General features: G+C 40.5%; 1 protein-coding gene across 4 annotated transcripts in view; it reads right to left on the reverse strand.

Moving 5' to 3' along the window:
* Positions 1-17225, reverse strand: part of LOC117357052 (adhesion G protein-coupled receptor F4-like) — a 79888-nt gene that overhangs the window by 48662 nt on the left and 14001 nt on the right. For all 4 annotated transcript variants that reach the window (XM_033937218.1, XM_033937217.1, XM_033937214.1 and 1 more), the window contains one exon: positions 9029-9272. The gene's annotated coding sequence lies outside the window, so the exon portion shown is untranslated. The remainder of the gene's footprint in view (positions 1-9028; positions 9273-17225) is intronic.

The following is a 17225-nucleotide window of genomic DNA, read 5'->3' on the forward strand; positions in this document are numbered from 1 at the left end:
GGAGACAATATATTGAAATGGTCAGGCTAGTGCGTTGCAAATGCCAAAAAAAGCAAAGAGAAAATTATCCCCACAAGTAGCTGTATTTAATGAGGGTTAGTTCTAAAAGCGTAGCATGTGGTAATTTCCTGCGTGCGCTAAAAACGCTAGCGCACCTTAGTAAAAGGAGCCCTTAGTCCGATAGACTGCATTTTTGGACTTGTAACTTTTTTGGGGTTGACTCTTGGGAACTTCATAGGCCCTGAGCATTGAACATGGTGCCTTTGGATATCACAGCCCTGCCTGTGATTCTCACACATGTCCCCTGAGCAAAGTTCAAGTTCAAGTTCAAGTTCACTTTATTTTTGATGGATCGCCTATTTAAAACATTCTAAGCGATGTACACTTAAAAACAGAATATAAAAGAACATTCAGTCATATTAGTAAAACATTATAAAAATAAAAACCAAAAAAAAACCACATATTTGTTAATTAATTAAATTAAATAATACATTAAAAACAAACATGAAAAAGGGAGGAAAGGGGGGAAAAGTTACATATTTTCAATTGGTGAAAAAAACATATATTGGGAAAGAACATAAAGTAGGGATGTAAAATAAAAAAAAAAAAAGGAAAATTATTCATTATTCATAAAAGCCTGGCTGTTAAAGGATGTAAAAAAAAAAAAAAAAAAAACCAGCAGAAAAGTTATTCATTAAAAGCGTCATTAAATAAAAAAGTTTTTAAAAGTTTTTTAAAAGAGATAATATCTCTCTCCTTTCTAATAAAAAGAGGCAGAGTGTTCCAGAGTTGGGGGGCTAAAACAGAGAACATATCATTTCTCCTTGTTCCCACAATTTTGAGTGAAGGGACCGAAAGTAACTCTTGTTGAGATGAACGAAGTGTTCTATTAGAATGATAGGGGATAATCATTCTAGAAATGAATTGAGGGGTGTTATATATTAGAACCTTAAAGACTAAAAATGCTATTTTAAAAGTTATGCGATGATTAATTGGTAACCAGTGTGATTTAATAAGAAGGGGTGTTACATGGTCATATTTTTTTGCTTTATGTATAAGTTTTATGGCCGTGTTTTGGATTATTTGGAGTCTTTTCTTTTCTTTTTGGGAAATATTGTATAGCAAAGAGTTACAATAATCTATTTTGGAAATAATCATGGAATGGACAAGGATATTAACAGATTTTGGTTCTAAGAAGGATGAAATGGATCTTATCAGACGTAATTTATAAAAACAGGATTTAACCGTTTGACTTATGTGACCATGAAAAGATAAGTTCGTATCAATTATAACTCCTAATATTTTTATGGATGAGACAGATTCAATTGGATTGTTTTCAAGCAAAAAAGGAGAAATTAGTGTGATGTCTTTTTTCCATGTAAATAACATTGTTTGTGTTTTTTGTATATTTAAAGAGAGTTTATTATTACAGAGCCAGTTTTTTATTGTATCCAATTTGGAGTTGATGGCTATTATTTCATCATGTTTTCCGGGGTCAAGTGGGTGGAGAAGTTGGATATCGTCAGCGTAGGAGAAAGTAGTAAAGCCTAGTGATTGACATAAGGTAAGAAAGGGTGAGAGAAAGATATTGAATAATAGAGGAGATAGTATAGAACCCTGAGGTATACCAAAAAGCGAGGTGTAAGGGGTAGAGTGATCTTCTTTGATTATGACAGTAGAGGATCGGTTGGAAAGAAAAGATTGAAACCATTGTAGTACTTGTCCTCCGATACCGAAAGATTCCAAACGATTGAGTAGAAGAGCATGATCTATAGTGTCAAAGGCTGCTGAAAGATCCAAAGAAAAAAGAGCGACCGATCTGTGGTGGTCTAAGTAGTAATGAATATTGGATACCAAGCCTAACATTGAATACTCTGTGTTATGATGTTTCCGGAAACCGGTTTGATTAGGATGTAGTACATTTGATGACTCAATGAAGTCAGTCAGTTGTTCGAAAACCAGTTTTTCAGTTACTTTTGCTAGGAAAGGCAAGTTTGAAATTGGGCGATAATTGACTACGTCGTTACGATCAGCATTGTATTTTTTCAAGATTGGGGTGACGATAGCTTTTTTCCAAATGAGAGGGACGGTGGATGTAATAAAACTCTGTTTAATAAGCGACTGTATATAGGGACCAAAGCAAGAAATAAATTTTTTCAAATAAAAAGGAGGGATTAGTTCTGAACGAGAATTTTTTAATTTAATTCTTTGGAGGACGGCTTCTATTTCTTTTAAAGTTGGAATTTTAAAATTTAGACATTTGGATGTGGGTAGCGTGAGGTCAGTGTTGTTGTATAAGATGTCGTCAACTTTCTTTGCAGTAAAAGTTTCTCGTATTAATTCAATTTTTTTACAGAAGTAATCAGCTAAATCTTGAGCTTTGAGTGTATTTTCCAAACTTTTATTCTTATTGTGTTGTTTGAACTCAGGAGAAATGGATTTGAGAATCTGGAAAATTTCAGAACTATTATTGGCCTTGTTAATTTTATTAGAATAGAAATGTTTTTTTGTTTGATTAATTTTATTTTTGTAAAAGTGAGCTTGTTCCTTATATCGTTGTAAGTTAATAGATGTTTTTGATGAGCGCCATTTTCTTTCCAGAGAACGAAGTTGTGTCTTAATAATAGATAGTTCTTTAGTATACCATGGATTACGTGCTTTATGAAAAGGTATAGTTTTAGAAATTAAAGGTGCTTTTTCATTTAGACAGGATTCTAATAAAGAATTCCAAGAAAGGAGATGGTCATCAACTGAATCAAAGTTAGGAATATTTATCAAAGGACTGAAAAAAGGAGTAATATCGGCAGTTTCTAATTTAGAGAAATCTCTAAAAGAGATTTGTTTTGGAGGATCAGAAGAAGATAATGTTTCTATTGAGTAAGTGTAGCAGCAAGTAATAGATATTAAGTGGTGATCAGACCATGGTACAGGAAAAATGCATGGTATCGCATGAGATATATATTGAGATTTAGTAGTAAATATCATATCTAGGGTATGTTTTGAAGAATGGGTTGGCTCCTTTATGTGTGTAACCAAATCTAAAGTTTCAACGAACTTGAACATATCAGTTGTATAAAGATTATTAAGGTCGTCAAAGTGTATATTGAAATCACCTAATATTATAGAGCTTGAAGAAGCTGAACAGAAATCAAAAATTAAGTTTTGTAAAGCAAATAGTTTAGTGTGATCTATAGGAGGGGGAATGTAAAGTAAGAGGAGATCAGTTTTAGGATTCTTATTAATTTGGACATGTAAGAATTCAATGATATTATTATTACAAGATTGGTCACATATTGAGATTAAGTTTTTTTGAAAAATAACAGCCACTCCACCTCCTTTGCGGTTTATACGATGATTCCAATAATAGTCATAGTTTGGAGGACAGCAATATGAAAGAAATGCCTCATCGCCTGGTGTAAGCCATGTTTCTGTAATAACCTTTCTCTCTGTGAACACCTCTCTCCACCACTACCAGCCCACACTCACTCCCACTCAACCATTCACCTACTTGGGGAAATGTATTTTTTGTGCACTGGTTACAGTATAGACTTTTCAACTTGTGTTTATATGTATAGAAAAGACCATATTAACCAAAGATTAGTAGACCACAAGTAATTTCTTACTGAGACACTGCTAGAAAGAGTATTCATCCCTTATACCCCTTCAAGAACACTAAGGCCCTGATTCTGCAAAGTGCTCCCGATTGTAGGCAGCTGTAGGCATCCTATAGCGGGAGGGGCATAGGCGCCTGGACCAATCAGGCCCTAGAATCCTGTGAGTTGGGCAGGGGAGGGGTGCCTCATTTGGACGGAGGTGGGCCTGCTGGCTGGACGTGCGAGGAGCTGTCCGGTCCAACATGAGAAAGTAAGTCTAAGGGGGGATTCTGGTGGGGGGAGTTCATTGGGGGTATCCGGCAGGAGGGGTTGGGCACCCTCCTGCTGGCGATCTTAGGGGGAGCTGTTGGGGGGGCCAGCAGGAGGGGTTGGTCACCCTCCTGCCACAATTGTTGGGAGGGCCGTTGGGGGGTCGGCAGGAGGGGTTGGGTACCCTCCTGCCGTGATTGTCGTGGGGGCGGGTTTTGTTGGCAGGAAGGGCTGAGCACCTTCCTGCCGGCAATCGTCGGGTGGGGGGGGCGGGTTCTGTCAGCAGGAAGTATTGAGCACCTTTCTGCCAGCGATCTTCGGGGAGCCATGGGGGGGGAGGGGGGTTGGGCATGTTAAAACCGATTCTGTAACCGGCGTCTGCAACATGGACGTCGGTTACAGAATCGGGTTAACTTTAGGCGGGTGTAGGCCCGATTTTGTATAGGACTCCCGGACAGGCGTCCTATACAGAATCTGGGCCTAAGGGCTCCTTTTACTAAGCTTCGCTACGTTTTTAGCGTACGCTGCTGATTAGCACGCGCTAACTCCTGTGCTACGTGGAAAAACTAATGCCAGCTCAATGGAGGCATTAGCGTGTAGCGCACGCTACAACCGCTAGCGCAGCTTCTCCACTTAGAAGACCAGACTTCCAAACAAGCAGCAGATATTCTTTCATTCCTCAATATCCTATCCTATCAGATACTCAACCCCGAACCCATGCATGAAAAGGGCCATCAACTTGATATCACCGCATACACAGCTCCCAACCTCAACACACAAAACATCCACATCACCAACGGCTCATGGCATCCCACCTTATGGTCTGACCACTACAAGTGCACCTTCACTATCAACTGGGAACATAATAAACTCAAACCTACCTCAAGCAAAACAAGCTTCAAGTCCAGACAGAAAATCGAACCTACCACATTCTGGGACACAGTAGACCCTGCAATAGATTTAAATAACCCCAAGGAATTCATAAACACCTGGCGTTACACAAGCGAATCCACTTTGAACAAACTAGCACCACTAAAAACAAAATATGCAGGCCATCAGACAAATGGTTTGACGCCGAACTCCTACACCTAAAAAGGCAATGCAGACAATTAGAAAGGACTTGGAAAAAACAGAAACAACACCACAATAAAACAGAATGGAGATCCCAAATCAAACTATACAAAATCAAACTGAAGGAAAAACGAAAAGACTACCACTCCAAAATCATTGGCACTGAAAAACCGGACACCAAAAAACTTTTCAGCATTCTAAAAAAACTCACTGATACCAAACCCTTCCTCGCCACCCAAGGAACACAAACTCCAACAGCTTCTCAACTAGCGGACCACTTCAAACTTAAAATCACCACAATCAGAACCACATTCAACAACTCTCAAAACATCATAGAAGAGATGTTAATAAAACCCACAATGGATGAAGCCATACCAGCAGATAGGATCTGGACCAACTTCCCAATGACAGACCTTGAACAACTGTACAAAAAATACAGCAAATCTTCTTGTGATTTGAACAACTGTCCCTCCTATCTACTAGCTATAGCGTCCACCAAATTCAAAGCTTGTCTCACGCTATGGCTGCAAACCACCCTCAGGGAAGGCCAGTTCCCTCCGGAACTTGGCGAAATCATAATCACTCCCATACTAAAAGACCCTAAAGGCCCAATAGACAACCCAACAAATTACAGATCAATCGCCTCTATCCCTCTATACGTCAAACTCATAGAGGGCCTAGTAGCACAATATCTTTCCAACTACTTAGAAGTCCACCACATTCTGCATCCAAATCAATCTGGATTCAGAGCTAACTACAGCACTGAAACACTACTGGTATCCTTACTAGACATAGCCCGACAGCACCTCAGCAAAGGAAACAAATTACTAATCATCCAACTCGATCTCTCAGCAGCTTTTGACTTAGTAGGAATATCAGGTAAAGTTCACAGCTGGTTCCAAGGATTCCTTAAAACAAGATCATACAAAGTTAAGTCAGAGGATTTTTTGTCCGACCCTTGGACAAACCCCTGCGGAGTACCACAAGGTTCCCCTCTATCACCCATACTATTCAACCTCTTCATAGCTTCCTTAGGCACAGCCCTAGACGCACTAAATATAACATCCTTCAGCTATGCGGACGACATAACCATCCTCCTACCCTTCAACATCCAAGACCCCGTCTCCAACGAACGACTGAAATCAATACTGGAAACCGTAGAAAAATGGATGATGAACCATAAGCTGAAACTAAATACGGAGAAAACCAAATTCCTACTACTAGAGAAGGAACAAAAACCATCCATAACAGAACTAGAAGTAAACACAACCAAATATCCAATACAGAGCACCCTCAAAATTCTGGGAATTCAATTAGACAGATGCTGTACAATGCAAACCCAAATACACAAAATCATATAAAAAGCATTCTTCACCATGCGAGATCTAAGAAAAATAAGAAAATTCTTTACCAACGAACACTACAAGATCATTGTACAATCCCTCATACTTAGCTCCTTAGACTACTGCAACAGCCTCTACCTACCATGCCCAAACAACATGATAAAACAACTACAGACCGTCCAGAACACAGCCATCAGACTCATCTACTCCCTCAGCAAATTTGACCACATCACCCCCGCCTATGTAGACTCTCACTGGCTGCCGATAAAAGCAAGAACTCAATTCAAACTCTACTACCTACTATTCAAAATAACCCATGGAACTGCCCCCATTTACCTAAATAACCGCCTTTACCGCTATCGATTACCCAGATCAAGGAGAACTCAGAACCTATTCATCTTTCCCCCTCACAACGGTACCCGACGTAAGAAACTTTACGACAGTCTTCTATCGACACAGGCAGCGAAAATTGACCCCACCATCACCAATCTGATGATCAAAACAACAGACATCAAAGTGTTTCGAAAAGAAACCAAAACATTCCTATTCAAAAAACACGTCTTTACTTACTAATCTCTCCCCAATCACACATGCTCCCCCCCATGAATAACACTTTAATCAACTCCTCGAACCACACCTACCAAAACTATTCAGATCCCTACATAAGCATCTACCATTTGTATCAAATACCTCTACTCCTTCAATGTTAGATAACTCTCTTCTTTTACCCGAATATACTGTTTTTCCCCTCTGTATCCGGTAATTACCTTCAATGTAGGTAACTCTCTTCTGTTACCCGAATATATTGTTATTTCCCATTGTATCCTGTAATTACCTGAATCTTGCTATGTAATTTTATCGGAAAAATTCACCACTGTATCCTGTAATTACCTTCAATGTTAGTTAACTCTCTTCTGTTACCCAAATTTATTGTTATTCCCCACTGTATCCTGTAATTACCTGAATCTTGCTATGTAATTCTAGCGGATAAATTCCAGATATCTCTAAATTTGTAACATTCTACCATAACATGTAACTTACTTGAATCGTTGTTTATGTAATTCTCTCGGTAATGTCCAGATCTCTTCTAATTGTAATCCGCTTAGAACCGCAAGGCACAAGCGGAATAGAAATCACTAATGTGTAATGTAAAAGGAATCCTAAGATCTGACGACAAATATCTACTTACTATTCCTTCTCTGAAACACATTAATACTCGGCGGGACACTATTTTCTCAGTCACAGCCCCTCAAATCTGCAACTCATTACCCTTACAGCCGAGAGAAGACAAAAATCCTAGATAGATTCAAAGGAAGACTGAAGGGCTTTTTGTTCAAAGATGCATTTGAAACATAAAAATGTACATGAGGCCTCTTATCATATGTATCCCCAACCTAACATTATTTCCCTCTGTTCTTCTTTTCTATAATAATTGTAGTTCCTCCCGCTTTCCTTTTGTTTTTGGTTTGTTATTGTTTGTTGATTTCTCATCAACGTTATTTCTTTACTATCATACATTATTTGTTCTCCCCTTTTAATTTTTAAATTGTGCATCGCTTTGAAATTTTGGATAATGCGATTTAATCACATATTAATTAAACTTGAAACTTTTGTAAGCGCAGAGCTCAGTATCATCTCTTCACCCTGAAAGGGAGATTAGAATTGCTCTTCTGTTATGGATATGAAATGTATATCATAATGAGCTTTTTGAAGATTTGATTATTAAATTAAAAATTTATAATAGTTATGGGATAGGGTGGGGGGAGGGATTCAGATTGATTTGTTTCTTGAAAGAATATTAAGTGATGTCTTAAATGTAAAATGTATTTAATTTGTATTGCACTTATTGAAAATATTGAAAATGAATAAAGAATTAAAAAAAAAAAAATTGCTCTTCTTCTATTACTGCAGTTGATACTGTATCAAGATGGTACAATAAGAACATAAGAATTGCCAATAAGCCCCATCTTTGATGCCTCTTTCCTCAGACAACATGCTAAAGCAGGTGTCCAGGAGATGCAAGGACCCCTCCACAGAGAAGAAGCATTGGTGATACACGTTCACACGAGCCACCACAGCAAATCATATTTCTTGTCATACTTACAATTCCCATTCTGGCCTACCCTAACTAAGCCTCCCTTAACAATTCGCATTTCCTCTAAACAATTCTACCAAAATGTTGGTGATAGTTTTGATTCAAGAAAAATCCCAAGTCAGTGATCTGTGAATTGGTTATAACTAACGTTAGCATTTCTCATGTATGGGAGTGTGTGACGCAGTGGTTAGAGCAGGGGTCTCAAAGTCCCTCCTTGAGGGCCACAATCCAGTCGGGTTTTCAGATTTCCCCAATGAATATGCATGAGATCTATGTGCATGCACTGCTTTCGAAGCATATTTATTGGGGGAAATCCTGAAAATCCGACTGGATTGTGGCCCTCAAGGAGGGACTTTGAGTTCCCTGGGTTAGAGCAACAGCCTAAGCACCCTGAGATTGTGGGTTTAAATCCCACACTGCTCCTTGTGACCTTGGGCAAGTCACCCAATCCCCCAAGTACATTTGATAGAGTATGAGCCCACCAGGACAGATAGGGAAAAATACTTGAGTACCTGAAGGTAAACCACTTAGGCTATAAGTGGTTTATAAATACTAAAAATAAATAAATATTAAATTCAGGAGAGCATGTGTCATACAGTTTTCTCATTTTACAAATTCAATTATACAAATATGCTTTTAATAAAAGTAGTACTTACTGTTTTAGAAGTTACCAGGATTACATTCCAGTAAACCTTAAGAGGTATGCTCCTTGCCAATCACCACGTAAGATCATTTTACTTTTAGTAAATTGGTAAATGCAATTGAACCACCCAACTGATGTCGTAGAAAAGTCAAGCCAGTGTCTTATGTTCGTGTATTTTCCAAAGAATAGCTCTGGCTTGAAATGTTCTCTTCTAAACAGATACTGAGGGTTGGGAATGCGTTGACTGCACAGTGTACCTGGATATTGAACAATGCATGATTCATTAATGTGATGTATACAAACACACCTGCGAAGATTACAGGTTACATTCAATAGAAGAGAAATGAATCATTTAGATATGGGAATATGTGACAGTAGGACTCTATTACATATAGCTGTCAGAATATTACAGAATAGGGCATAGCTGAAGTTAAAGTCATTAGGGTAAGAAAAGGTAATTAGGCAATAGAGGTTTCTGAAGCTTAGCATGTTAGTAGAGTGACTCCCTGAATTGTAGTGATTGAGTGTCACTGCAAGTGAATATTCAGTGGGACGTATCAATTTTAGGGGTAGATTTTATAGTTTTTCAAATGTTACAAATTACTAGTGAACATATTATGCAGTGTTGCACGCTGAATCTAGGGCTCCTTTTACAAAGGTGCGCTAGCGGTTTTAGCGCGCGCTAGCCGCTACCGTGCACTAAAATGCCGCGTGCTAGCCGCTACTGCCTCCTTTTAAGCAGGCAGTAATTTTTCAGCTAGCGTGCGCTAATTTTGTGCGTGCCCTAAAAATGCTAGTGCACCTTTGTAAAAGGAGCCCTAAGTCTACCTGCAAAAACTGCTTAAAGTGACCCTTACCTACAGCAAATCACAGTTGAAATATGTAGAAATTAAGTAATATTTATTTAAATATACAGATAGTCTGAATGACCTCTTTAGCCACATAGTTGTCTTTAAAATGTCATTTACACAGTTAACAATGTTATTAACAAAATCCAAACACAAGAGGGCGCTGGTCTTTGACCTAAGGGCCGACGCGGGAGCGGACTGCTGGGCACGATGGACCACTGGTCTGACCCAGCAGCAGCAATTCTTATGTTCTAACTTTGCTCGACACAGCAGACAGCACAAAAAAAGGGGCAAGGCTAATGTCTTACACAACCAAGGCAAACTTTATTTATATAAACAGTCCCAACAAGGACCCTGGTTTCAGCAGAAAAACTGCCTTCTTCATGGGACAACATAACTGGTGAAATCGTAAAATGGTATGTAGTTGTAATATATATATTTTTTTAAAAACAACCAACGGTTAAGCCTTTTGTAAACCATATGAAAAGGTTTAATCCACATTGAGAACAAAGAGCGTTGTCGACTCTGAGACCAAACATTGATTAAGTTTGTGTTTGATCTCAGAGTCGACAATGCTCTTTTTGTGTGGTTTACAAAAGGCTCAACCGTTGCTTTTATATATATATTAAAACTACATACCATTTTACGATTTCACCAGTTATTTTAGAAACATAGAAAGATGACGGCAGATAAGGGCTATAGCCCATCAAGTCTGCCCACACCATTTACCCACCCTCTTAAGTCTACTGACCCCCTAAAGTATAATTGTAACTATACTGTCACTCTACTGACCCGCTCATTCAAGTCCTAGTGACCCTATCCCTTGGCATGACCTCGTAGGGATCCCACATAGGTATCCCATTTGTTCTTGAAGTCTGGGATGCTGCGTGCCTCAACCACCTGCACTGGAAGCTTGTTCCAATGCTCAATCACTCTCTCCATGAAGAAGTACTTCCTGGCGTCTCCACGAAACTTCCCTCCCTTGAGTTTGAGCGGATGTCCTCTTGTGGTCGAGGGTCCCTTGAGAAGAAAGATATCATCTTCCACCTCGACCCATCCCGTCATGTACTTAAATGTCTCAATCATGTCTCCCCTCTCCCTACGCTCTTCGAGAGTGTAGAGCTGCAATTTGCTCAGTCTTTCTTCGTACGGGAGACCCTTTAGCCCCGAGACCATCCTGGTGGCCATCCGCTGAACCGATTCAATTCTGAGCACATCCTTACGGTAATGTGGCCTCCAGAATTGCACACAGTATTCCAGATGAGGTCTCACCATGGCTCTGTACAATGGCATCATGACTTCAGGTTTCCTGTTGACGAAGCTTCTCTTGATACAACCTATCATCTGCCGTGCTTTAGATGAAGCCTTCTCCACTTGAGTGGCTGCTTTCATGTCAGCACTGATGATTACTCCTAAGTCTCGTTCTTCCGTAGTCCTGGTTAAAGTTTCTCCATTCAGGGTGTAGGTTCTGCAAGGATTTCCGTTACCGAGATGCATGACCTTACATTTCTTGGTGTTGAAGCCCAGCTGCCAGATCAAGGACCATCTTTCTAAAGTACGCAGGTCTTGCTCCATAGCATCCTGTAGATTATAGCCGTTTACTATATTGCATAGTTTGGCGTCATCAGCGAATAAGGATACCTTGCCTTGAAGCCCTTGAGTCAGATCCCCAATGAATATGTTGAAGAGGAGTGGGCCCAGGACTGAACCCTGTGGCACTCCGCTAGTCACCTCCGACATTTTAGAGAAGGTACCGTTAACCACCACCCTCTGAAGTCTGCCACTAAGCCAATCTTTAACCCATGAAGAAGGCAGTTTCTCTGCCGAAACCAGGGTCCTTGTTGGGACTGTTTATATAAATAAAGTTTGCCTTGATTGTGCAAGACATTAGCCTTGCCCTTTTCCTTTGTGCTATTTAACAAAATCCATCAGAAGCCATATCTTGTTTGCTTCTGTTTTAGTGCAGAATAAGATTTCTATAAGTGACAGAGCAGCATCAGAGCATTTAGTGCTCTGGGTCGCAGTAGAAACCTTTATCACAGCCTAATAAACGGGGGGGAGGGAGGGGGGAGGATTTATACTGTTTCTTTTAATATTAAATTATATTTATGTATGCATATTCAAAAAAACAAAATATGGAGGTACTGGAGTAAAAATCACAAAGCAAACCAACTAGTGTAACTCCAGTAAATTTTGCTGGGTATATCAGCCTCTTCAATTTTTACCCTACTTGCCAGGCTGGATTTACAAGCTCAAGACTGTACAAACAAATGGGCTAAACACTTCCATTGATTGGATATACTTTTACTTAAAAAAAAACAAAAAACTTTATTAATTTTCAAAGCTAATACAAAGTGCCATAAATTATACAGACATTAATAACAAAATAAGCACTTAAATTCCATTAATAACAATGCAGAAAAAAAATATCCCTCCCCTCCACCAATTTAATCAAGAAATAAACCAAAAAGATACCCCCCCCCCACCCACCCACCCTCCCCGTCCTGGACATGTATAAAAATAAACAAAAAATTTAAACCATGACTACTATGTTGAAGTAACAAAGGATGTCAAAGGGCCCCAAACCAAATTAAATAATTTGCTGTGCCCCAACATATCCGCATTCATCTTTTTGTATTTGTACCCTAAACATAAACTGGCCCACCAAAACAGAAAGTTGAGGCAATCGCAATTCTTCCAATTGCGGGTTATCATTTGCATATCTATCCCTGTCATAATCAAGAAGAGCCTGCCTTTGTAGCAATCCATGAAAGGCTTGATATGCAGCAATGTTCCACATATAATTGCCTCATACGTCAAAGGAATTGTTGACTCCAGTATGAGGTTAATTGTCCCCATATTGATGTTCAGAAGCTGAGTATCAAAGGACAATAGAACAACAGATGATCCAGTATCCTAATTTCTAAATGGCAGTGCCAGCATCTATTAGGTGGGGTGCCGCAGGGCTCAGTGCTTGGACCCGTGCTCTTCAACATCTTTATAAATGACCTAAACATTGGTATGACGAGTGAGGTGATTAAATTTGCAGACGATACGAAGTTATTCAGAGTAGTCAAGATGCAGGGGGATTGCGAAGATCTGCAACGTGACATAATCAGGCTCGAGGAATGGGCATCGACATGGCAGATGAGGTTCAACGTGGATAAGTGTAAAGTGATGCATTTAGGTAACAAAAATCTCATGCATGAATACAGGATGTCCAGGGCAGTACTTGGAGACACCTCGCAGGAACGAGACTTGGGAGTTCTGATCGACAAGTCGATGAAGCTGTCCGCGCAATGTGCGGTGGCGGTGAAAAGGGCGAACAGAATGCTAGGAATGATAAAGAAGGGGATCATGAACAGATCGGAGAAGGTTATCATGCCGTTGTACCGGGCAATGGTACGCCCTCATCTGGAATACTGCGTACAGCACTGGTCGCCATACATGAAGAAAGACACGGTACTACTCGAAAGGGTCTAGAGAAGAGCGACAAAGATGGTTAAGGGACTGGAGGAGTTGCCATACAGCGAAAGATTAGAGAAACTGGGCTTCTTCTCCCTCGAACAGAGGAGATTGAGAGGGGACATGATCGAAACATTCAAGGTACTGAAGGGAATAAACCTAGTAGATAAGGACAGGTTGTCCACCCTCTCCAAGGTAGGGGGAACGAGAGGTCACTCTCTAAAATTGGAAGGGGATAGATTCTGTACGAACATAAGGAAGTTCTTTTTCACCCAGAGAGTGGTAGAAAACTGGAACACTCTTCTGGAGTCTGTAATAGGGGAGAACACCCTCCAGAGATTCAAGACAAAGTTAGACAAGTTTGTGCTGAATCAGAACGTACACAGGTAGGGCTAGTCTCAGTTAGGGCGCTGGTCTTTGACTAGAGGGCCACCGCGTGAGCGGACTGCTGGGCAATTCTTATGTTCTTAACTGTCTAACTTGTGTAACCTAACAGGGGTCCAAAAAAGATTTATGTAACAGAAAAAAACATGTTTGTCTCATAGATGCTGACGCTGTACATTTCATCCTCCAAGTCCAGATTCGTGGCCATCAAGATGCAGAAATATACTGCTTTATCTCAATGCTCCAAATGTCTCTAAGACTATTTTTTGATTTCTTATTACTTGCCAGGCTGGATTTACAAGCTCAAGACTGTACAACCAAATGCGCTAAACACTTCCATTGATTGGATATACTTTTACTAATTTTCATTTCACGACTGGGGAGGTTAAGAGTGTTGTCCCCCCTTTCAAGAGTTTTTCTTTTTGTCAGTTTCGGAGGGTGTTCTGGGAAGTGTAGACACTTCTCCGACTGTCAAGAGAAGTAAATCAAGCTTGCCTGACCCGATCACATGAAAGCTATTACATGATTGGCTCTGAGCAATATATTTAAATAGACTCTGCGGTGCCAGTCTAGTTCCTACCCAAGAGAGCATTAGCTTCCAGAACATTTCAGCTAACTTTTTATACCTTTATTACAGTTTTTTCTATGAGCTGGCTATTTTTTTTCATGTGCAGAGGCCTGAAGAAATTAGATTTTCATGAAATGCTGGCCGACAGGAGAACAGAAGTCAGGAGGACATCCTGTTATTAATTTGATCTGCACAGAGACAGAGAGAAGGAAGTGGAAAGATACAAAGCAAGCGTCACACGTCTAACAATAAGACAAGCTTGCTTTATTTATTTATTTTTTGTTAAACTGTTCTGATATTCAGTCAGTTTTGCATTAGCCATCGCCTTAAAATTTAAAAGAAGAAAAAAACATTTAAAAGAAAATACAAGCAGCGAGGGGTGCTGTGGCCATTGATAGAAGTTTGAGAGGATGCTGCTGCCGATTATCTGCTCCCTTTCATAGCTCCGGTGCAACATTTTGCCCCGTGACTTCTACTCTTTGAAGTAGTTTAGCAAGTATTATTAGGTTTGTTTGTTTTTAATATACCGTCTATCAAAGTTATCTAAGCGGTTTAACAATCAGGTACTCAAGTATTTTCCCTATCTGTCCCGGTGGGCTCACAATCTATCTAACGTACCTGGGGCTATGGAGGACTAAGTGACTTGCCCAGGGTCACAAGGAGCAGCACGGGATTTGAACCCACAACCCAAGAGTGCTGAGGCTGTAGATCCAACCACTGCACCATAGTAAGGTATGAATTGTAGAGGCAGATATACCCAGCAAAGTTTACTGGAGTTACACTAGTTCAGTTGGTTTGTATGCATATCATGACAGGGAAGTTCCTGTCTCGGGTTCAAAACCTGCTTTAAACCCTGCCACTAAAGAAATTGTGTCTATTCCTAAGCCAAGGAAGCTGCCCATTAATCCTGTTCCTAGTGCTATGATCAGACAGGCAGGGCAGAACAGAGAAGGGATGGCAGAGAAGAACAGAATACCTGTTCCAAGTCTCTATAATCCCTTTTATAAATCATCTGTTAATTCTCTAGCTAAACCTCTGGTCAGGCAATCTGACACAGCAAGGATTAAGGAAAGGGGTGGAGCTGACATGCAGAATGTGGCTAGAGCTCCAGTGAAGGTTACACAGCAGAATAAATCAAAGCCAGCTTAAAACACCCACAGGTAATCAGGAAACCGGAGGGAAGGACGTTCCTCACAGAACAGGGAACTGAAGGCTAGGAGCTCTGTCTTATTGCCTTCTGCTAAGAAACCCCCTGTTCCACAGCACTTCCATACTGACAAAACTCTGCTTCTTAAGCAGAGGCTAATTGGAAGGGAAAAGCTTCATGAGCAGGGATGGCCCAAGGCTGCTCCAGAGGATAGCTTGTACCCAGCTTCAGAGAGTGAGGAATCTCTTATGGAAGTAGAGGGAGATATCTCTGAGGGGGATGAAATGGACTGCAGCCCAGAAGCTATATGTCTGAATGCAGCATGAGTGAGCAAGGCACTGTGTGGGGGAAGGGAATGAAAGTTTGTGCTGTAACAATGGTCTAAAGCAGGGGTGTCCAACCTGCGGCCCAGTGAAGTATTTTGTGCGGCCACGGTCAAGGACGATGCAGTGTTTTCCTCTGCTGCCCCCAGATGTTTACCGTCTTACCGGCTCCCTCCTCTGTCTTGCTACAGAGTTTGCATGTTTGTGCAGCCCCAGAAACATTTTTTTCGACCAATGCGTCCCAGTGAAGCCAAAAGGTTGGACACCCCCGGTCTAAAGTATTTAAAGGAAACATTTCTGTCCTTAAGTGGGACTGTATAATGAATGAGTTTGATGTGTGAATGTGAGGATTGGTTAGTAGCAGAAATTAAACCAGAATCCCTGTATGCAAGCAAAACATAGTGAGTGGGAGGATGGGTAATGCTAAACAACCTTACAGGGAGAAATAAAGCCCGGAGTGGATTCAGTGACCTGACATTTCACATCCCTGATGGTGGGAACTTTTGGGAGGGGAATCTTAGACCATTAAAACAAGGGTGGATGGTTCCCAGCCCCCTGCCCAGAAATAAGAAGGGTTGTGAAGGGTATTTATACTTCAGGTAGTCAGGTGGGGAGAACTTCCTGAAGAAATAGGGGGCTCAATACAATAATTGTGCCAAGCCTAAAAAGAGTGGACCTGAAGCCCAGGGCACAGGGGCTCTTGTAACCAGAGGTTCTTGAAACCAGAATACTGCCCATAACTGTGCAAAGCATGGTAGCTGAATTGTGAGAAAGAAACCCTGGTTTAAAGGAAAATATTTTGGGTTGTTTTTCTTTCCTGATTGAAACAAGGGCTTGCTGTAAAAGAGAACATTTGTTTGTGATAAATCTCCTCCAAGCACCATCAGCTGGTATGGCCGTATTAGAACCAGTGCAAACTGACCTGGATAATAAAAGTTGGAACTGGAAACTATTGGTGGAAAGTTTTTTGTTTGTTTTTTTTCTCTCTGCTGTGCTTATTCAAGAGTGGTCTTCCAAAGAGCGCTAATACTTGTGCCTGGGGCAGGAGCCGGGTTGCCAGTGCTAGGCTTACCCCTGGCCCCATCACAATATTCATGCATACTTATCTACTTTGATATGTTTTCTTTGGTTTTCATAGTTAATTCCATTTATATGACTCATACATGCATTTATTTATTTTATTTTTAGTATTTATATACTATTTATAACCTAAATGGTTTACATTCAGGTACTCCAGCATTTTCCCCTATCTGTCCTGATAGGCTCACGCTCTATCTAATGTACCTGGGGCAATGGGGGGATTAAGTGATTTGAACCTACAACCTCAGGGTGCTGAGGCTGTAGCTCTAACCACCATGCCACACACTCCCACTTCATATACTGATTATTATTTACAGTATGTTGTGATTTTGATTTATAGAGTATTGGTGACCCCTGAGGCTCCGGTTATCCTGCAAAACACAGCCCTGTATCAG

Source organism: Geotrypetes seraphini, chromosome 3, assembly GCF_902459505.1.
Source record: "Geotrypetes seraphini chromosome 3, aGeoSer1.1, whole genome shotgun sequence".
NCBI classification, from domain to species: Eukaryota; Metazoa; Chordata; class Amphibia; order Gymnophiona; family Dermophiidae; genus Geotrypetes; species Geotrypetes seraphini.